At 53.6% G+C, this 22,764-nt stretch overlaps 1 protein-coding gene across 4 annotated transcripts in view; it reads right to left on the bottom strand.

Moving 5' to 3' along the window:
* The window catches only part of BCL6 (B-cell CLL/lymphoma 6), a 49,998-nt gene that overhangs the window by 25,815 nt on the left and 1,419 nt on the right, over window positions 1–22,764 (bottom strand). For 2 of the 4 annotated variants that reach the window (XM_015415233.1, XM_015415236.1), the window contains exon 2: window positions 119–157. The gene's annotated coding sequence lies outside the window, so the exon portion shown is untranslated. Of the gene's footprint in view, window positions 1–118; window positions 158–1,825; window positions 1,876–5,664; window positions 5,683–22,764 lie in introns of those variants that run through there. The other 2 variants (XM_015415234.1, XM_015415235.1) reach the window with 2 other exon arrangements.

Below are 22,764 nucleotides of genomic sequence, written 5' to 3'. Positions count from 1 at the left end.
ATCAGCGAGAGTTTTGTCAAACAGAGGCGCCCCCCCAGTGCCGAATTCCCAACTGAGCTAAAGTATCCCACGCAGCCCCACTTCTAAAGAAGCCAAGTGTGAAATTAGAGCAACCTACCTCGTGCTTCGATTTACAGCCCAAAAGTTGCTTTCAGACCTACATTAAAAAAACAAAACAAAACAAAACATTAGATAGAGGCCACAGAACATTAATTTTGGACAAGAGGAGATGGATTGTGGGTGGTTTATTGGTCAAAATAGACATCCCTGACCAGACGTTCCTAACAATCAAAGAGGTGAAGAGCCATTTTGATGTAGCGGTTAGGAGCATGGACTCTAATCTGGGAGAACCGGGTTCGATTCCCCACTCCTCCGCATGCAGCTGCTGGTGTGACCTTGAGTCAGTCATAAGTTCTCTCAGAGCTGTTCTCTCAGGGGCAGTTCTTGAAAGAGCTCTCTCAGCCCCACCTACCTCATAGGGTGTCTGCTGTGGGGAGGGGAAGGGAAAGGAGATTGGAAGCCGCTCTGAGACTCCTTTGGGCAGTGACAGGTGGGGTATAAATCCATTATTTTCTCTGAACTGTCCAGGGCCCTGATTCATATCAAGACCGGGGGGGGGGGGGGGGAGAGCCTTAAAAGTCTCGCCCCTGCATGGCATTGCCATTCAAGATGTCTCCCCCCTAGACAGAGGTACCTCCCCTTCAATCCCCACCGGAACGGATCACAATACACTGTGTGTGTTTCGATTGGTGAACCCGAGTGTGGGCAGAAGGATTTAAACCCCTTCTCTCCTCCCGGCCCTGATACAAATCAGGGCCTTGGGCTAAAACTAACCATCAAGAAGATTCAAATTACAGGCTTTCCACTAGGAACTCTGGGGCCATGTTACAAGGGTTAGGGTTAGGGCAGTGGTGGCAAACCTATGGCACGGGTGCCAGAGGCGGCACTCAGAGCCCTCTCAGTGGGCACACGTGCCATCGCCCCAGCCAGGCCCAGACCGTCATTGAAGTGTGGAATTCTCTGCCAAATAATTTTAAGTAAATGAAAGCATTTGGGATTGCTTTCCTTACTTTGTTTGGATCCTCTTATGTTAAGGTATGAGTCTTTTTTTCTAAACGAAAACCTCAGTATTCAGGTTAAATGGCCGTGTTGGCACTTTGCGATCAATAAGTGGGTTTCGGGTTGCAGTTTGGGCACTCGGTCTCTAAAAGGTTCGCCTTCACTGGGTTAGGGCAAGGAGCTGTTCCTGTCGGCAGCAGAGGGGAAGACCCAAAGCAACAGGTTTCAGTTGCATGCAGAAAGGTATCGGCTGGATATTAGATTCACGGTCGGAGTGGTTCAAACGTGGAATCAGCTGCCCAGGGAGGTGGTGAGCTCCCCTTCACTGACAGCTTTCAAGAAGAGGCTGGATGGATATTTGTCAGAGATGCTTTAGGCTGGTCCTGCATTGGGCTGGGGGTGGACTAGATGGTCTCTGTATGGCCCCTTCCAACTCTATGATTCTGTGATTCTATGACTCACAGGTTCATACGCCATCGCAATCCGGAGCCAGCCCTGTGCTGCCCTTTGTTCTGGGGCTGCCAAAGCCATTTGGGCCAGAGAATCAAGGAGGGGCCGTGCCAGCTACCACACCTCGAGGATGCAGTCTGTTCGCATAATGGGCTATCCCGTCTTCCAGCTGAATTCCAAGACCCGCCGCCACAGAGTGAACCAGGCCCAAGCGTTGCACCAGAAGCCCCCAGTTCAACTCGCCGTGCGGCCTCTAATTTGCCAGGTTGGCTTCAGTCGCCACCAGGGACAAACACAGGGCTCCTAAGGGGCCTACCTCCCAGGGCCTTGAAAGACTTCTGAAAGCACAGGAACAAAAGGTAACCCATGGGAAACGGTTCCAGCCATTCACAAGCGCCACAGAGACGCCTGCCAATTACTGCATTCCTGTTTGTTTTCCAGCGGCTGAGCAGTGGCGAGATTGTGGCCGGGCCTTTGCGGCTCAGGTGGGGGCAGCCGGTCCCAGCCACTTTGCCCCCCCCCCCGTGGCTCTGCAAAGCTGGGGGGAAACAAAATCCCGGTTGGGGACAAAGAGCAGAAAACAGGAAGGCCTCCAATCTGCAAAGGCCAAAGCAAGACGTCAAGAGAACGAAGCGTCAATGAAAATTTACTTAATGGTTTGAGGAGGCAGGGAGGGAAAGGAGGCAGGTAAACAGCGCCAAGGTATCAAGCGTGAGCCACCTGTTTGGGCACCCGTGGGCACGTGTCACTTTCCCGCCACGGGTTATCAGTAAAATGGGGCTATGTAGGGGTGGAGGGGACCTCTCCTTCGGGTTATCGGAGAGACCGGCATTTAAGGACACAACAAGATTTCGCACTTTGCTCTCTCTTCATAGAATCACACAGACTCACAGAGTTGGAAGGGGCCATGGAGGCCACCCAGTCCAACCCCCTGCTCCATAAGCACATAAGAACATAAGAGAAGCCAATGTTGGATCAGGCCAATGGCCCATCCAGTCCAACACTCTGTCACACACAGTGGCCAAAAATACCAGGGGCCATCAGGAGGCCCACCAGTGGGGCCAGAACACTAGGAGCCCTCACACTGTTGCCCCCCAAGCACCAAGAATACAGGGCATCCCTGGCCCCAGACATGAGAACATAAGAGATGCCAATGTTGGATCAGGCCAATAGCCCATCCAGTCCACCACTCTGAGTCACACAGTGGCCAAAAATACCAGGGGCCATCAGGAGGTCCAGCAGTGGAGCCAGGACATTAGAAGCCCTCCCACTGTTGCCCCCCGCCCCCCAAGCACCAAGAATATAGAGCATCACTTGCCTCAGTCTGAGAGTTCCTATAAGAACATAAGAGACGCCAATGTTGGATCAGGCCAATGGCCCATCCAGTCCAACACTCTGTCACACAGTGGCCAGAAATACCAGGTGCCCTCAGGAGGTCCAGCAGTGGGGCCAGGACATTAGAAGCCCCTCCCACTGTTGCCCCCGCCCCCCAAGCACCAAGAAGACAGAGCATCACTTGCCCCAGACCGAGAGTTCCGATAAGAACAAAAGAGAAGCCAATGTTGGTTCAGGCCAATGGCCCATCCAGTCCAACACCCTGTGTCACACAGGGGCCAAAAATACCAGGTGCCATCAGGAGGTCCAGCAGTGGGGCCAGGACACCAGAAGCCCTCCCACTTTTGCCCCACCCCCAGGCACCAAGAATACAGAGCATCACTTGCCCAAGACAGAGCTCCTATAAGAACATAAGAGAAGCCTATGCTGGATCAAGCCAACGGCCCGTCCAGTCCAACACTCTGTCACACAGTGGCCAGAAATACCAGGTGCCATCAGGAGGTCCAGCAGTGGGGCCAGGACACCAGAAGTCCTCCCACTGTTGCCCCCCCAAGCACCAAGAATACAGAGCATCACTTGCCCCAGAGTCCCTATCTATACCTTGTGGCTAATAGCCACTGATGGACTATTGGGGTGCTCAATGACAGGATCAAACCGCTGTTCAATGCAGGATCAGCCTAGAGCATCCCTGACAAGTGTTTGTCCAGCTGCTGCTTGAAGACTTCCAGGGAAGGGGAGCTCACCACCTCTCTAGGCAGCTGATTCTACTGCTGCACAACTCCGACTGTCAAAAAGATCCAGCCGGGACCTTCCCGCCCTTAACTTAAACCCATTCTTGCGAGTCCTCTCCTCTGCTGCCCACAGGAACAGCTCCCTGCCCTCCTCTAAGTGACAGCCTTTCAGAGACATCAAGAGAGCCATCCTGTCCCCCCTCCGCCTCCTCTTCTCCAGATTGAACCTTCCCCAGTCCCCCCTCGGCCTTTCCTCACAGGGCTTCTTGGTCTCCAGGCCCTTGATCATCCTCGTCGCTCCCCTCTGCACCCGCTCCACTCTGTCCACATCCTTTTTGAAGGGAGGCCTCCAGAACTGCACACAAGACTCCGGGTGAGGCCTGACCAATGCAGTGTACAGTGGGACTCGGACATCTCGCCAGTTGGGTGTTATGCCTCTGTTGATACACCCCAAGCCTTCCTCCCCAGCCTTCCGAGTTACCTCCTCTCAGACAGACAGACGACATTGGGGAGTGCAAGTCGACCTTGTGCTGAGTCAGACACTTAAAGAAGCAAGCAAAAAATCCCAAGAACTAAGTCCCCAAACAGGTCTAAAGGATGCCACCTGACCTAATCCCCTAGCACTGGCTGGTCTAGCAAAGACAGGCCACAGGGCCACCAACCGCTGAAGGATTCTCAGGTTCTACGTATGGAGAACCTCCTGGACAAGGAACCTTCCAGGAGGGCTGGCCAGCCATGAAGAATACCTTTCTGCAGAAATGGCATCACCGCACAAGCATTTAATCCATCCATCTAGGTCGTTTGGTGCAGCAAGACTTCAAGAAACTCAACGGCCTACAGCCAGGAACCCGTAAGACTCCCTCGGACAGATTGGATCCTTTTACACAGAATCAACACGTTTTTGCCTAATGCGGATACTCTCAGATTTCAAGTTCCTAGTCCTCATGAAACCAGAAATAATAACGATAATAACGATAATAACGACAATAACAACAACAACAACAACAACAACAACAACAACAACAATAATAATAATAATAAAAACACGAAAAACCACGGTGGGAAGGAGGCAGTTTCTACTGGAAGTTTACAAAGAACGAAAGGGACTGGTTTCCGGTGTCCAGAAAGACAAGACTAACCCGTCCTGTTCAGAAACCCCGCTTTCCTCTTACACAACCCAATTCTCAAGGCATTTCTCTGTGACTCCTTGACAAAACATGGGTCTCTCTAGCTGGGCAAAGGCCCCCCTTCAAAGCCAACGAGCAAAAACAAAAACAAACACACAAAACTCCCCAAGATGAATACTAAATGGATGCAAAGTCACAATCTATTCGAGAAACATAGTTTCAGTTGCAAAATCCAGGGTTTTGGCTCTCCGGGTTGGAAGGTTTCGCTACTGTTTTGTAAAACTTGAAAACTCTCCAATTATCCTTCGACTTGAGCAGGCACCGTGACCAAGGTCACCTCGGAGGGCCGCGGCAGGGTCACAGACGTCAGCAATTTGCCCATGAACTTGTTCAGTAGCTTTGTAAAGTGCCGGGGGTGGGGAGGCGGAGGGAAAGCAATTGAGCTGGAGGGGCTGGGGAAATCAGGTCACATTCAGGTTGTTGTTTCAGATCACAGCTCAACCCGCTGACCTACCTCAAGACAAATCCTTTGTCTTCCCAGCGCCTACTTTTTGACAACATCTCAGTAAAAAGCCACATTGTGAAGCCCTCCCCATTTTGCCATTCTTGTGATCGGGCCCACAAAAATAAAGAAAGGGGGGGGAGTCAAATCGCGATGCTACGCCCAATTGCCAACCGAAAGAAACGCAAGCCATTAGATTTCCATTTCGGCGGTGAAAACCGAGGCTGCGGATCTACAGCGTCGCTTGGAAACCGGGCCTGAGCCTCAGAGGAACCATCTGTACCCTCCTCTAGAAAGCCCCACCTTTTCGGAAAGCCCTGACAGGTACGTAGGAAGCCCATCCGATCCCAACGCCCACACGCTCACGGAACTCGACCCGGCAACGTGACCTAGATTCACGAGCTGAAGAGGGCCCCAAGCGCCTGCTCCACCGGCTCAAGTCATCAATTTATGCACAAACCTGGGATGTCACCAGTCCTTTGGATGCTGGAGGAGAGAGGCCCCCAAGCGCCCGTCACTTGCCTGGCCTCCTTCAAGCACGCCTCGATGCCAGCTTCCTAGGGCTGGGCCCGAGGCTCAGAGGTAGCGCCCAAGCCTTGCACGCAAAAACGACGGGGCCCAACACCCGACATCTCCAACCGCAGGACTGAGAGAGAGAGAGAGAGCGCAACCCCGGAGAGGGACTCGGGAAGAGGTTTGTCCCCGCGTTCCGTCAAGAGCTTTGGGAGCTGGCATCGTGAGAGAAACAACTCCCGCGTGCCGCGGTTGAGAAAGATTTCTAGCAAGCCCACAGACAAGTTTCTCCTGCCGAGGAGCGTCACAGCCACCTCTCCAGAACTTGTTTCTTCTCCCGGAGGAGCAACTCCCGCCTCTACCTTAAAAACTGCTTCACTCCTGGCTCATTGGCCCTCACTCAACTGCCACCATGGTGAGGCTGAGAATCTGCCCCCCCCCCAAACCACAGAGGCGTTTGACCATCTGAGCGTGCTTCAAAGAAAGGGGTCACAGAATCACAGCCGGAAGGGGCCACACAGAGACCATCTAGTCCAACCCCCTGCCCAAGGCAGGACCAGCCTAAAGCATCCCTGACCAATATTCGTCTGGCCTCTTCTCGAAAGCTGACGGTGACGGGGAGCTCACCACCGCCCCAGGCAGCTGATCCCACCTTTGAGCCACCCTGACCGTGAAAACGTTTTTCCTAATCTCCAACCGGTACCTTTCCACATGTAATTTAAACCCGTTGCTTCGGGTCCTCTCCGCCACCGCCAACTGGAACAGCTCCTTGCCCTCCTCCAAAGGTAAAAGGTAAAGGTTCCCTTGCTCGAAAGCCAGTCGAATCCGACTCTAGGGTTGCGGTGCTCATCTCCGTTTCAAAGCCGAAGAGCCAGCGCTGTCCGAAGACGTTTCCGTGGTCATGTGGCCGGCATGACTAAACACCAAGGCGCACGGAACGCTGTTCCCTTCCCACCGAAGTGGTACCTATTTATCTACTTGCAATTTCTTGCTTTCGAACGGCTAGGTTGGCAGGAGCTGGAACTAGAGACGGGAGCTCACTCCGTCTTGCGGCACCCGAGTCTCGAACTGCTAAACTACTGACCTTCCACAGCCTCCAAAAGGACAGCCTGTCAAATATTTAAAGAGAGCCATCATGTCCCCCCTCAGTCTCCTCTTCTCCAAACTGAACATCCCCAAGGCCCTTAAGCCTTTCCTCGTATGGCTCGGTCTCCAGACTCTCCTGGGCCCACTGCCCATAGAATTATGGAGTCACGGAGTGGGAAGGGACCTCGAGGATCATCTAGTCCAACCCCCTGCACAATGCAGGAAATTCACAGATACCTCCCCCTCCATACCTTCAGGGACCACTGCTCCATGCCCAGAAGATGACAAAAAAAAAAAACCGCCAGGATCTCCAGCCAAATTGGCCTGGCGAGAAATAGCTTCCTGACCAAAGCTCTTTTTAACAGGGCAGTTAACTTGGGGTCGGGGAAACTGAGTGTTAGGCAGCATCCCCCCCCCCAGACCTCTACACTTCCAACGGCACCTTCTAAAGGGTGGGGGCCAGCCACTGTTTCCCCCAACATGTTTCAACAGAACGAAGTCTGAGCCCGGTGGCACCATTAAGACCAACCAAGTTCTATTCAAGGTGTAAACGTTCACGGGCCCGCACACAGGGCGCATGCTCACGAAAGCTTATGCCCAGAATAAAACTGTGTCGGTCTTGAAGGTGCCACTGGACTCAAACTTGGTTCTGCTGCTTTGGACCAACATGGTGACCCACCTGCATCCATGTGTCAATAGAGTACCACTTCCAATCGTTTGAAACGGGCACCAGTTTCAAGCCGACAGATGGAACCAAACAGGGATCATTTCCTGCAGGAGCGCACAGGAGCGGAGCTCTGGTAGTAAGGAGCACAGGGGGCGGGCACCTGCAACAAGCCCCGCCCCCTGCTCCCAGCAGCCCTCAGTCAGAGCAAGAAGCAGCCAGGTAAGTTGCAGAGCTTCCCCCCCCCCCCCGGCCCCCTGGTCCAAAACAGTCCAGTGGCACCTTTAAGACCAAGTTTTATTCAGGTACAAGCTCTCCCTCCTCTGCGAGGACAGATCTGCACGTCCCCCCCCCAATAGCTAGCCATCCAAAACAGTCCAGTGAAGCCTGAGTGGTGGGTGTTGCCTTCTGACACACTTCTGGTGATGTCAGGGGGAGTGGCACATGCAAATGAGTTACGCTAATGAGTTGTGCTAATGAGCCCCTGCACCTCTTTTTCTACAAAATGACCCCCGGAACCAAAGGAATTTGTGAAGCTGTCTGATATCAAGAACCTTGACAGAACTTCGTCTATCAAGGTCAGTCTTGTCCAATGTTCCCTCTAAGCTGTGGAGTCCTGTGAGCAAAAATTCTACTTTGTGAGCTACTCGCACGAAATTTGTGAGTGAGCAATTTGGTTGGCATAAATTAGTTGGCTCTGGAGTCATCCTTCCTGAGCGAAGACAAAAATCTGTGAGCTGGAGGCTGAAAAACTGTGAGCTAGCTCACACTAACTCAGCTTAGAGGGAACACTGGTCTTGTCTATTCCGATGGGCAAGAGCTCTCCAGGGTCTTTTACACGGCTGGTTTCCTGGCCCTGCATACCCAGACATGCTGGGGACGGAACCTGGGACCTTCTGCCTGCAACCCGAATGCTTGATCACAGCTCGACTTCACACTACTTTTTGCACATGACGCACTCTTTGCACACCGCCACCAACAAAAGTATGTGGTCGGTCTCCTCACTTTGCTTAGGGGATGAACCAAGGTCAAGAGAACAGACTCCCCACTTAAAGACACCCCCTTTCTCCACTGAACACACATGAAGTTGCTCAGAACCTCGGTAACTCAATCTACTCAATCTGGCGGTGGCTCTCAAGAGACTCAGAGGTCCTTGACCACATCTGCTACCTGACCCTTGTTAGCTGGAGACGCCGGGAACTGAACCTGGGACCTTCTGCATGCCAAGCAGATGTTCTGCCCCTTCCCTCAAAGAAAAGCCATCTCCGTCAACTCATGGTTGGACATCTTCCTGATGGAACTCAGAGACCGTTCGTGCCCACCACTCTCCCAAGAAAATTCTGCACCAACAACGTCCAGCGGTGTCAAACACTCGCTCCGGCAAGAACCAAAACCAGATTTCCACGTATGGCATATGAGACAGTCGCAATTATGCTTCTTCCCACTAGATGGTGCTCCCGCATAAGAAAACACAGCTCCAGTCTGGCCGTCCTTCAACTTAGCTGCCTTTCCAGTCCGCCTGGTGTTTTTCCCCCGGAAGCGCATTCTGGCACCCACCAAACGCTGTCCTAGAAAGATATTTTAGTCGTCTCCTAAATCTCAACCCCAAGAGGGAATGAGCCCCCAAGCCGTGAGCAATGCTCCCTCTAAGCTGTGGAGTCTTGTGAGCAAAAAAATCTACTCTGTGAGCTCCTGGCATTAAAGTTGTGAGCGAGCGATTTGGCTGCTGCATAAATCAGTTCGCTCCGGAGCCATCCTTCCTGAGCGAAGACAAAAATGTGTGAGCCGGAGGCTAAAAAACCCCCTGTGAGCTAGCGCACACTAACTCAGCTGAGAGGGAACACTGACCGTGAGACCTGCGAGATTTTGCACCATCAGCCTAAACAGCCCGCGCATCTCCTCGGACATGATTCACAAGCCGCTCCAAAGGGTAGGCACTGCTGCCTGGCTAGAGCGGACCGAGTTCTGTCTCATTCAGGATCGGGGCCCTCACAGTGGCCTGGCAGGTGCCTGTAGATAGGCATAAATATCCCTCTGCCGTCCCTAACCCAGTATTCAGAAGTAGACTGCCTCTCTGCACGGAAAGTCCATTTTCTTATAGTGGCTGTTGGTTGATTTTGTGCACCGCCCCAATCCCAGGGTTTTGTGCAGTGAGAAAAACCAGTGAACGCTCTGTGCTTCAGGGGGACGCTGCTGGGAGGAAGCCGGTTAAAAAATAGATCACCCTCTCTTTGCACTTGTCAGACACTCGTCCGGCCAGTTCCAACCTCGCTTAGGCGAAGAGGCGGCTGCTTGCGTCCCCAAGGCTGGGTGGTTTCGCTCAAGGACGAAGTCTAAGTCCAGGGGCACCTTTAAGACCAACCAACTTTTATTCAAGGCATGAGCTTTCGTGTGTACACACACTTCCTCAGATACACCGAAACGGAAGTTAAGATTGGAGAGTCCATACATACAGGCAGGAGCTGAACGGCAAATTAGCACGCAACATAATGAAGATGTTTTAAGAGATGCAATAGGACCGAACGGGAATAGCAAGCTAAGTTTATAGGATCACCCATTTCTTTGGATTTAATTACCGGGGGGGGGGGGGACACAGTGAAGCAAATTATGTCAAAATAGGAGAGTGATGTGTAAAGGTATCCTTCTGAATGGTGGAATGCTAAGAGCAAGTAACTGAGATCATGTTGCTACACTCCCATCTCCTCTCGAGCGCGAAGGTAACTAACAGCATCCTTTTGTTTGAGGTGCGGGGTGAATGGTTGTGCAAGTGTTATATCTCCTGTCATGACCCCCTGTGGGTTGCCACCTTCCTCTACCACCACTCTGGACTTAGGGTCCCTGCGGAAGAAGAACACGAGAAGAGAAGAGATTGGATTTATACCCCGCCCTTCACTTGAAGTGTCAGAGGGGCTTACAAACTCCTTTCCCTTCCCCTCCCCACAACAGACACCCTGTGAGGTCGGTGGGGCTGAGAGAGCTCTGACAGAAACGGCTCTTTTTCAAGAACAGCTCTGACAGAACTACGGCTTGCCCATGGTCACATCAGCAGGTGCAAGTGGAGGAGTGGGGAATCAAACCCGGTTCTCCCAGATTAGAGTCCGTGCTCCTAACCACTACACCAAACTGGAAGGCCCAGAGTACCCCCCCAAGGCCAATCAAAATGCCCCTTTTAAGCTGAGAAATATAGTCATGATGACCAGGCAGAGGACATTAAACAAATGGTTTATTGATACAGTAATGGGACAAGGAAAACAAGACAGGGCGCTTAAAATATATAACAGGGTCTCAGGGCAAACAAAAACAAATCTAACGCGACCACCTATTTCACTTAATTGGTTCCTATTCCAGGCCCACAGCCTCTTACACCGGGCCTGTGCCTGTACTCACTCTGTCCCAAGTGAGGGGTCTTCTCCTCAGACCAAACTGTCCCCTCAGTTTTAACTCTGTGAGAGACGAGAACCCAGGAGAGAAAGAACACCGTTCCACAGCCCAGAAAGCTTAAATCCCAATCCCCTCACACAATCCCTGGACACTGACGGGCTACAACCGTCGCTAAGCATTGTGGGGATTGTAGGCTGTCTCAGCTTGCCACTCCCACACAGGTCTCCTGGGGCCTAGGCCTTGTCTCCTAGTCCTACACAGATCGTGACGTCTCCTCTGCCACCAGACCACAGAAACACATTCCAATATTCAAACCCGGTTCTTCCAGATTAGAGTCCACGCACTGAACCACTACACCAAACGGGCTCCCCTGCAGGACTTCGTTGGCCTCCTCTCCAAGTACTGACTGAGGCCGACTCTGCTTAGCTTCCGAAATCTGATGAGATCCGGCCGGCCTGGACCATAACAATTGTGTGACATCAAGTGACGGTCGACGTACGGCAGCCGGGTTTTCACGGCCAGAGGCGCACAGCGCTGGTTTGCCATCGCCCGCCTCTGCGTAGCACCCCTGGGCTTCCTGGGTGGTCTCCCATCCAAACACTGACCAGGGCCGACCCTGCTTAGCTTCCGAGATCTGACGAGATCGGGCCACCCGGGGCTATATCCAGGTCAGGGCTGCAGCCGACACGACACAGATGTGCAGCGCTCTGCAAGACCTCCCCACGGGAGCCGCTCTCCCAATGGAGGAGATGCATGCTTCTAGGAAATGCACTGGCGTGGAACAGGAAGCTTTTCATCAGCAGCCTCCCAAGTGGGAAAATCACGTGGTTTCCGTGGCTGCAGCGGGCAGAATCCCCCCCCTTCCAATCCGGCATCCTTACGTGCCAAATCTCTGAGCAAGCCGGTGGGGTGCGAAACCACCCCATGCGAGTCCAGCAGCACCTTAAAAGACCCACAAGATTCCCAGGAGACACGCCTTCCAGAGACAGAGCCCTCTTTTTGGTCGGAGGAAACGCCGCGCTCTCGCACCTTAAAGTAAAGGTAAAGGTTCCCTTGCTCGAAAGCCAGTCGAGTCCGACTCTAGGGTTGCGGTGCTCATCTCCGTTTCAAAACCGAAGAGCCAGCGCTGTCTCAAGACGTTTCCGTGGTCATGTGGCCGGCATGACTAAACACCGAGGCACATGGAACGCTGTTCCCTTCCCACCGAAGTGGTACTATTTATCTACTTGCAATGTCTTGCTTTCGAGCTGGTAGGTTGGCAGGAGCTGGAACTGGAGAGGGGAGCTCACTCCGTCTTGCGGCACCGGGGTCTCGAACTGCTGAACTACCGACCTTCCACAGGCCGCAGTTCAGCGTCTCAACCACTTGAGCCACCGCAGCTCGCATCTTAACGGCCCCTAAATTCATCCCGGCCGGTTGAAAAACCGGCCCACTCCACAGACACCAGCTGCAGTCGTAGACACATCCTGTTAAAAAGCAGCTTAAATGGAAGAAACAGGAGAAGTCTCTTCCCAGAGCCTTGGAGAACAGCCGGACCAACCCTCTGACTCCATATCTGGCAGCTCCATGCGCTTGCCCACACATAGAATACACCACACTTCGGGCATGCTACGATCTACAGAAAGGTGTTTTGCGAGTGCACTGTACCCAGACCCCTGCTTGAGCTCAACATGCTGCATGGAAGAGCTGGATTCAAATCCAGCGGCACGTGATTAAAATGCGGACTTTGCTGCCAGAGGATGTAGTGATGGCCACAGGAATGCACAGCTGTAAAAGGGGGTTAGATAGATTCATGGAGGAGAGGTCCATCAATGGCTACCAGCCACGGTGACTGAGGGGAACCTCCACATTCAGAGGCAAGAGCCAGGAGGCAACATCAGGGGAAGGACTCAGCCTCTATGCCCAGATGTTGGCCACTATGTGGGACAGGATGCTGGACTAGAGGGACCACTGGTCTGATCCAGCAGGGCTCTTCTGATGTTCTTATCAGGGGAAGGCCTCGGCCTCTCTGCCCTGTTGTTGGCCCTCCAGAGGAACTGGTTGGCCCGTGTGAGACAGGATGCTGGACTAGATGGACCACTGGCCTGACCCAGCAGGGCTCTTCTGATGTTCTTATCAGGGGAAGGCCTCGGCCTCTCTGCCCTGTTGTTGGCCCTCCGGAGGAACTGGTTGGCCCCTGTGTGAGACAGGATGCTGGACTAGATGGACCCTCACTGGTCTGATCCAGCAGGGCTCTTCTGGTGTTCTCATGAAGGCCTCGGCCTCTGTGCCGTTGTTGGCCCTCCAGAGGAACTGGTTGGCCACTGTGTGAAACAGGATGCAGGACTAGATGGACCCTTACTGGTCTTGACCCATCAGGGCTCTCCTCACATTCTTAAGATTTTGGGAGCATAAACTTTCGAGGGCCAAAAGGACACGTTTGACTCTCAAAAGAGCTCATCCCACCAAACACCTCGTTGGTCTCTTGAGGTGCTCCTGGACTCAAACCCAGCTGTTTTACTGCAGACTGCCACGGCTGCCCTTTGAGATCTGTTGGATCAAAGCCTGCCCACAGCTGTTATCTATAGTGAGGGCGACCCTATGAGCCTTCTCAGGAAAGGCCTCTTCATGCCTATGCTTGTGTAGACACCGCAGCCCACTGTGCGTGCAGGAATCGGGGCACCCCGTTGAAGACGCTTGCGAGCCCCCTCTCTGCACACGGCCTTCCCTGCGCCTTCTGCAACCGGTGGCTCTGTGGGGGCACCATTCCCAAAATTCATGCTGGAATTTCACCCAAAGTGGAATTCAGAAGCCCCCTACCCCGGCAAGACACCCAGCAGAAACTCTACCACACGAGCAGAGTATTCCATGCACAGAGCGCCCACGCAACCCAGCAACAGACAGGGGCTACACTAGGTCCAGCGCAGGGCTGGAGAGAGACACCACAATGCAACACTTCTCCCTGCGCATGTGCGGAGGCCGCCCACGTGGACGTGGCACAATGATGTGGTTGTGTGACTACCACCTGCCAGAAACCTGCTGGGATGTTGTTGCGTCAGATCAGGAAAGGTGCGGGGACGAACGCATTTGGACTCTCGAAGGTAACGGGGGCAGAACTTTGGTGGACATTGCGATGGAAGAAATTGGAGCCTGCTGGACCGGGCGTTCGAGAAATCTCAGCTGGGCTGGAGCTTGCGTTACGCTCCCGAGGGCAGGAAGGGCATGCGAACATCTGCCATTCAACCAACCTCCCAGCGTTAATCTGTTCAGAGTAAGAGGAGAGTCAGGTCCAATGAATTAGTTTGCTCTGGAGGCCTCCTTCCTGAGTTAAGGGAAAAAATGTGTGAGCCGTAGGCTAAAGAACTGTGAGCTTGCTCACAATAACTCAGCTTAGAGGGAACCTTTGAATCTGCTGCACATGACGCTGCCTTCTACTGAGTCAGACCCTCGGTTCATCAAGGTCAGTATTGTCCACTCAGACTGGCAGCGGCTTTCCAGGGTCTCAGGCCGAGGTCTTTCCCATCACCTCCTGCCGGGTCCTTTTAACTGGAGATGCCGGGGATTGAATGTGGGACCTTCTGTGGGCCAAACAGAGGCTCTTCCACTGAGCCACAGCCCCTCTTTACAGCTCTCCAGGGTCTCAGGCTGAGGTCTTTCCCATCACCTCCTGCCTGGTCCTTTTAACTGGAGATGCTGGGGGTTGAACCTGGGACCTTCTGCACGCCAGGCAGAGGCTCTTCCACTGAGCCACGGCCCCTCTTTACAGCTCTCCAGGGCCTCAGACTGAGGTCTTTCCCATCACGTCCTGTTAACAGAAGATGCCGGGGATTGAACTTGAGACCTTCTGCATGCCAAGCAGATACTCCGCCACAGAGCCACAGCCCGTCCCCAACGGACCCTTGCTGCTCACAGCATCTTGTACACCCCAGCCCTCATCCTGCACAAAACATATGCACAGTGTGCTCAGGAAGCACGGGGGGGGGGCGTGAGCTTGGGGTGCTGTAAGGCACCAGGAGCAGCGGAAGAAGGCGCCAGGATGCACACCTCTGCTTCTACACCCCCACAGTGGCAGGAGTGGGCCAGGGGGCACCCCCTCGAGGTGAACTTGCTGGCCTGCCCAATGGTTGGAAGCTCCGCATGGCATCCGAGTGGTTTGTTTCTTTCTCCTTGAGGAGGAGGAGATTGGATTCATACCCCGCCCTTCACTACCCGAAGGAGTCTCAGAGCGGCTGACAATATCCTCTCCCTTCCCCTCCCCACAACAGACGCCCTGTGATACAGGTGGGGCTGAGAGAGCTCTTGACAGAAACGGCTCTTTTTCAAGAACAGCTCTGACAGAACTATGGCTTGCCCAAGGCCATCCAGCAGGTGCAAGTGGAGGAGTGGCGAATCAAACCCGGTTTCCCCAGATTAGAGTCCGCACGCTTAACCACGACACCAAACTGAAGAAGTGTTGGATTTATACCCAGCCCTTCACTCGGAGTCTCAGAGCGACTCGCGATCTCCTTTCCCATTCCCCTCTTCACAACAGACAGACACCCTGTGAGGTAGGTGGGGCCGAGAGAGCTCTTTCGAGGACTGCTTCCGAGAGAACAGCTCTGATAGACCTCACGACTGACCCAAGGTCACGCCAGCATCTGCATGTGCAGGAGAAGTGGGGAATCAAACCTGGCTCTCCCCAATTAGAGTCCGCGCTCCTAACCGCTACACCAAACTGCCAGCCTCCAGGTAGGGCAAGGTTTAAGCCTCCACAGAGAGAGAGAAAGAGAAAGAAGAAGAGGAAGAAGAGATTCACTACCCCCTTTACTACCCAAAGGGGTCTCAGAGCGGCTTACAATCTCCTCTCCCTTCCCCTCCCCACAACAGACACCTGGTGAGGTAGGCGGGGCTGAGAGAACTCTTGACAGAAACGGCTCTTTTCAAGAACAGCTCTTATCAGAACTAGGGCTTGCCCAAGGTCATCCAGCAGCTGCAAGTGGAGGAGTGGGGAATCCAACCTGGCTCTCCCAGATTAGAGTCGGCGCACTTAACCACTCTACACCAAACTGGCTCTCAATCCCTTTCCCTTCTCCTCCCCACAACGGACACCCTGTGCGGTCGGTGGTACTGAGAGAGCTCTTTCGACGACTGCTCCTGAGAGAACAGCTCTGAGAGAACCTGTGACTGGCCCAAGATCACACCAGCAGCTGCAAGTGGAGGCGTGGGGCATCAAACCTGGTTCTCCCAGATTAGAGTCCGCGCACTTAGCCACGACACAGAGCTGGTTAAGAGCAGGTTCGAGGTGGGCAGTCGTGCCAGTCTGTCTGTGGCAGAAGACAAAGGCGGTCCTGGACGCTTGCTCTTGTCGACTGTTAAAAGAGCAGAGACTCAGGATCCCAACTGCACCCCCTTCACAGCCCCTTTAGGTTCTTCCCCGCAGACAAGTAGCAACTCCAGAGGGCTGTTTTAGGTTTGGAAAAAACAAGCAAACCCCATAATGGAATAAACAGGGCTTTAGGGTTAGCCGTTGCTATCAAGAGCTCTCTCAGCCCCACCCACCTCACAGGGTGTCTGTCGTGGGGAGGGGAAGGGATTGAATTCCTGCCTTTCGGTGGCTGTTCAGCCTTCTGTGTGTAGAGTCCGGAATGTCCATTTCAACATACAGATAAATTTTGGGCGGTTCGGCTGGCAGCGGCGGCTCCTCAAAGAACCTGGGGAGTTTGTAAGCCGCTCCGAGACACCTTTGAGTAGTGAAGGGCAAGGGTATGCCTTAGAAGCAGGAAACCAGCCAAGGAGGCAGTGGGGGCCTTGGATGACCAAGGGGTAAAAGGAGTACTGAAGGACGACAGGGAAATGGCTGACGAGATTCTGGAGGTATGAGCGTTCCAGAGTCAGACGCCTTCTATCTGACGAAGGGAACTCTCTGGCTCTCAAAGGAGTCTTGCCCGTCTTTGCTGGACTCAGATCTAACCTCTTCCCCACAGGGTTGGAAGGGACCTCCAAGGTCATCTAGTCCAACCCCCTGCACCGTGCAGGAAATTCACAAATACCTCCCGCCCCCAGTGAGCCAAATTAGTGAACCAAAGAACGTGGCAAACTTCACAAGTGCAGGTTCCAAACAAAGTCACAAAACCAGAAAAGGGCTGGGCTGGGCGCTCGCATACATCTACCCGGCCCCATAAAAGAAGATCAGGCAATTTCGGGTCGGAGAGTCCAGGGAGGAACCCATGAATTTGCCAACCTGACCTCCCCCCTTAAATACGCCCTCCCCTCTACTCCTATGTCCCAGTCTCTCCCTCCTCCAGAACAACCCCCCCCCCCAACCAAAGCAGTAGCACCAGCAACCAGAACATTTAGAAGAAAGCCACCATCTCCAGCGCACGGTCCAATATTAGGATGCTCGTCCACAGCAAACGTGCGGATCTTTGCGCCGCACAACTTTTCGGATCATCAAACTTTACGGAGCGGCTTCGAAGACCGGAGGACCGATTGCGGGGCGGATCGGGACAAAAAAAGAAACTCCAGAAGACCCAAGAGGTTCAAGGCATTTGTGTTTTATGTGCCCACGTATTGAATCGAAGGGGACTGAGGCAGCTGGGGGGGAAAGGAGAGCTTACATTTTGGGGTGGGGAGCCAACATTTGAGATGATGCGAAACCAACCGATGCTTGGGAAAGGAACGCCAGAGTCAGAACAGGACTCCGGTGGCCGCGACCACTTCCCTCCTCCCTTCCGCTGACCACAAACGATACTGACCCCAAATGCAAAGTGAAAGTTCCGTGGGAGAGAAATGCAGAAAGGCAAACAGGCAGCCTGCAGACCGACCACCAAATCACCGCTGCCGCCGACTCATGCAAAATCATAACACGGCTGACTTGTTTCTGATTTTTCCCCCCTTCGCAAGAGCGAATTTCCTCCGCTCAATTCGGAACCGGTTCGGCGTCCCCAAGTTTTTTCCCCCTCCGCCCCGATAGCTTCTTCCTGACCCGCAATGCTGCCCGACGCCAATATTCCCTCTGAGCTGAGTTAGTGTGAGCCAGCTCACAGTTTTTTAGCCTCTGGCTCACAAATTCTTGTCTCAGCTCAGGAAGGAGGGCTCCGGCGCAAACTAATTTATGCAGGAGCCAAATCGGCTCGCTCCCAACTTTAACGCCAGTAGCTCACAAAGTAGAATTTTTGCTCACAAGACTCCACAGCTTAGAGGGAGCATTGCCCGATGCACATTAAAAGTCCAAACTTAGAAGGCTTCATTCTAGCTCCATTAAAGAAGAAGAAGAGAAGAGATTGGATTTATACCCTGCCCTTCACTTGGAGTCTCAGAGCGGCTTCCAATCTCCTCTCCCTTCCCCTCCCCACAACAGACACCCTGTGAGGTAGGTGGGGCAGAGAGAGCTCTGACACAAACTGCTCTTTTTCAAGGACAGCTGTGCCAGAGCTTGTGACTGACCCAAGGTCACATCAGCAGGTGCAAGTGGAGGAGTGGGGAATCAAACCCGGTTCTCCCAGATTAGAGTCCGTGCACTGAACCACGACACCAAACTGGCTCTCTTAAAGGACCCGAAAGCTGCTTTTATGTCAAGGGGACGGCTCGGCGTACGCTTAACGCCACCTTCTGGAAATCCAGCGGGCCGTAAAAGGAGCTGACCGTCGTCTGGCTCACATCCCTGCCCAGTGGGCCTAGTCGACTGGGTTTGCGATAAAGCCAATTTTTTAAAAACTGTGCCCGGGTAACCATTTTTGATCTGCGGATTCATTTCCAAGTTAAAAGGCAACTCCTTCAGAGAGGGCTTGCGCTCTTGAACTCGTTCCCATTAGACCAGAGCGGCACCTTTAACTGGGCTTTAAGCCTGCAGGGTCAGCCCTGGTTAGTCCTTGGGTGGGAGACCGCCAAGGAAGTCCAGGGTTGCTACGCAGAGGCAGGCAAGGGCAAACCACCTCTGAACATCTCTTGCCTTGAACACCCTACGGGGGGATCGCCATAAATTAGCTGAGACCAGACAGCACTTTTCCACCCCGTCTTTCCCCCTCGACCAATCAGCAGCATGAACACTGCCTAAAACAGAGGCAAAGGCTCTCGCTCTCCACGGACACGCCCTCCCTCATCAACCAATAAAGAGGGATTCTCTCACGGGACAGTCAACTTCCAACTTAGAAGTACAACCTTGAAGGCTGATTTCTGCTGCCGAAGTTTTAACACTTTCTCACGGAGGGGGGGGAAACCGCAAGGCGTCTCTTGCACGAGACGTAAGACTTCTTTGTCACCGAGGGATTTGGGGAAATCGAGTGTTGAGCTACGGACAGGTGACAGCCCCTGTCCGTCTGAATCTGCCCGACAGGCAGTCAAGCTTGTCCTGTTCGGAACAGTCTCGTCTGACCGGCAGCCAGTGTTCCCTCTAAGCTGAGTTAGTGTGAGCTAGCTCACAGTTTTTTAGCCTCTGGCTCACACATTTCTGTCTTGGCTCAGGAAGGAGGGCTCCAGAGCAAACTAATTTATGCAGTAGCCACATCTCTCACTCACAGCTTTAATGCCCGTAAGCTCACAAAGTAGAATTTTTGCTCACAAGACTCCACAGCTTAGAGGGAACATTGCCTGCAGCGGCTTTTCAGGTTCTCAGATAGAAACAGCTTGTTCTCGGGATTAAACCTTCTGCACACGCTCCGGAGCCAAACCACAAACCCTCCTCTTAGAGGGAGGGAGGAAGGTAGGTCTTTGCAATCCACGCCTCATGCATACTTTATAGGGGGCGCAGTAAATTAAAATTTAATCCGTGCAACGGGAAAGCTATAGCAGTCAAAACAGGTAAGGAGGAACCTTCACAGGGAGACCTGGTCTCCCCACCACCACCACCTCTGTTTTATCAACATAGAAAAGTGTGGGGAGGATTAAAGGGGGGGGGGGAAGCCACCAACAGTCAGACAGATCTTCCATGACACTCTTCAAGTAATTTCCCAGCTGCAAAAATGACAAAGCCCACCACAGGGCACGCTGGAAAGGATCCGGAGCTCCTGGGGTCATCTCAGGCCTCCGGTTCAGGATGGTGAGCGATAATTAAAATTTTAATACTCCGGGACAAGACACTCGGAGCAGTTGGACTTGACGGGAAAAACCGAGCAGCCGGCATCCTTTAAAAGGACGCTTCCCCTTTCTTCCCCGCCATTACGTTCCGCAGGCTGCCGGATTTCTTCCCTTTTTAAAAAATAAATGATTTTGCCAACCATTCCTTTCCCAGCCTGATTTTTTTGACACTTGCAGCAGACGCAAGTGTTCAGCGGAGGCATTTGTCCTTGAAGCTGCGAGAACACACGACCGACCGTATCTTATACCGAGTCAGACCTGCGGTCCATCAAAGTCAGTATTGTGTACTCAGACCGGGTCTCAGGCAGAGGTCTTTCCCATCACCTCCTGCCTGGTCCTTCTAACTGGAGATGCCGGGGATTGAACCTGGGACCTTCTGCATGCCAAGCAGAGGCTCCACCACTGAGCCACAGCCCCTCTTTACAGCTCTCCAGGGTCTCAGGCTGAGGTCTTTCCCATCACCTCCTGCCTGGTCCTTCTACTTGGAAGTTGCTGGGGATTGAACCCGGGACCTTCTGCATGCCAGGCAGAGGCTCTGCCACTGAGCCACGGCCCCTCTTTACAGCTCTCCAGGGTCTCAGGCTGAGGTCTTTCCCACCACCTCCTGCCGGGTCCTTTTCACTGGAGATGCCGGTGATTGAACCTGGGACCTCCTGCATGACAGACAGAGGCTCTGCCACTGAGCCATGGCCCCCCTTTACAGCTCTCCAGGGTATCCGGCGGAGGTCTTTCCCATCACCTCCTGCCTGGTCCTTTTAACTGGAGGTGCCGGGGATTGAACCTGGGACCTTCTGCATGCCAGGCAGAGGCTCTACCTCCTGCCTGGTCCTTTTAACTGGAGGTGCCGGGGATTGAACCTGGGACCTTCTGCATGCCAGGCAGAGGCTCTACCTCCTGCCTGGTCCTTTTAACTGGAGGTGCCGGGGATTGAACCTGGGACCTTCTGCATGCCAGGCAGAGGCTCTACCTCCTGCCTGGTCCTTTTAACTGGAGGTGCCGGGGATTGAACCTGGGACCTTCTGCATGCCAGACAGAGGCTCCACAAACTCTTTCCCACTGGGTGCAAAAGTCCTATCTTCCAATGACAGCCGTGGGAAATTCCACATCCGTGACTCAGTTTTCCTCTTCATCCTCTCTAGCGGGCAGGCAAAATGACTCCCGTAAAGGATTTCGGCAAGTTTAAAAACTCTGAAAAGGTGGGGCTGAGTTCGGTCCCCCCCCACACACACAAACACCTGAAATGACCTTGAAACATTGCCTGTTCCACAGCAGACACCCCTCTTCCCCTGCACAGGAAGGTTACATCATAATCAGTGTTCCCTCTAAGCTGAGTGAGTGTGAGCTTGCTCACAGTTTTCTAGCCCCCGGCTCACACATTTTAGTCTTCGCTCAGGAGGGATGGCTCCAAAGCAAACTGATCTACACAGCAGCCAAATCGCTCGGTCACAACTTTAATGCCAGTAGCTCACAAAGTAACATTTTTGCTCACAGGACTCCACAGCTTAGAGGGTGCATTGATCATATATCGCCAAAAAAACCCCACAAGCAACAATGTAGAATGGGGGGAGGGGAACCCAGGGCGCTATCCCCCGGCCCGCCGCCAGGGGTCGCTATTGATTCACACACAAAAACAGGCTATTTTGTTGTCCGCCGCCGCCTCCTCGCCCCAAGACTGGAAGCTTTCAATTTCAAAACAAAAGTGGAGTTTTCACACTTTCCCCCCCCACCCTGGGCGGCAGAAGCAGCGTTTTCTCTGCTTCATCCGTTTCTCGACCGGGGACTGTGTTCGAATTATGCGTTTTTCCCCCAAAGGGAGGCTGTGTAATTGTTTTTTTTAAGAAAGCAAGGGACAGAGAAGAGGGAAAGGGGGACGCCTCCCGGAGTTAAGTCCCTCCGCTCCAAGCAGGGCGACTCCGCTTCCACTACCCCGGATCCACTACCTCGGAATGACATGACTACGGGGCACACACCAAGGCCCCGATCCGGGCGCCGCGTTGAGCTCGCAGGGCCTGCTCCGCAGTGGCCCCTCGCGCTGCCTTTTCTCCCAGGAACTCTTCCCGGACCCCGGGAGAAGTCCAGAAAGAACCCCGCTCCCGAGCACCACGGGTTCAGTCCCCCGCTTCGGAATCCACTCCGGGCCAGATGACCGAAGCCGGATCCCCCCCCCCCAAAAAAACCCTCAATAACAAAGGCCGAAGCGACGCAAAATCCCAAAGATATCAGGGCGCGGTTATTCCGCAGTAATTTACTCCGGAACAAGGGAGACGGAGCGGGGGGGCGCCACCTCCTCCCTCGCCACTGCCCCGGGTCGGGTTTTTTCGGGGGGGCTCGGCTGGAATTACCCCCACCAATGTTCCCTCTAAGCTCGAGTCTTGTGAGCAAAACTTCTACTTTGTGAGCCACTGGCATTAAAGTTCTGAGCAAGTGATTTGGCTGCTGCATCCATTAGTTTGCTCTGGAGCCCTCCTTCCTGAGCGAAGGCAAAAATCTGTGAGCTGGAGGCTAAAAAACTGTGAGCTAGCTCACACCAACTCAGCTTAGAGGTTACACTGACGCCCACCCCAGACCTCTCCAGTCCACCGCTGCGCCCGGCACCATCCCGGGTTTGCAAAAAAAAGGGGGGGGCGTTTTTGAAGACCCCCGTGCAAAATAAAATAAAATAAAGATCTCCCAATGCAGACTTCTGCCGCTTCTGGAAAAGGGCTCAAGGCGATTTTATTCGTCTGAATGAGACAGATTTGTATTTTTTTGGGGGGGGGGGTAAGAGAGAGAACTCGCTCGAAGCCAACCGCCGCGCCGCCTCCGCCTCCGCCTCCTCCGGCAGCCAGACTGTTTGCTCGCAACAGCTTCTGTTCCCGGCTCGGCCGAGGCAACATCTCCCCC

The sequence above is a fragment of the Gekko japonicus genome, unplaced genomic scaffold (genome assembly GCF_001447785.1).
Source record: "Gekko japonicus isolate JY-2015 unplaced genomic scaffold, Gekko_japonicus_V1.1 scaffold210, whole genome shotgun sequence".
Taxonomy (NCBI): Eukaryota; Metazoa; Chordata; class Lepidosauria; order Squamata; family Gekkonidae; genus Gekko; species Gekko japonicus.
The sequence above is the reverse complement of the archived record's forward strand: the minus strand, read 5'-3'. Positions and strand labels throughout refer to the sequence as shown.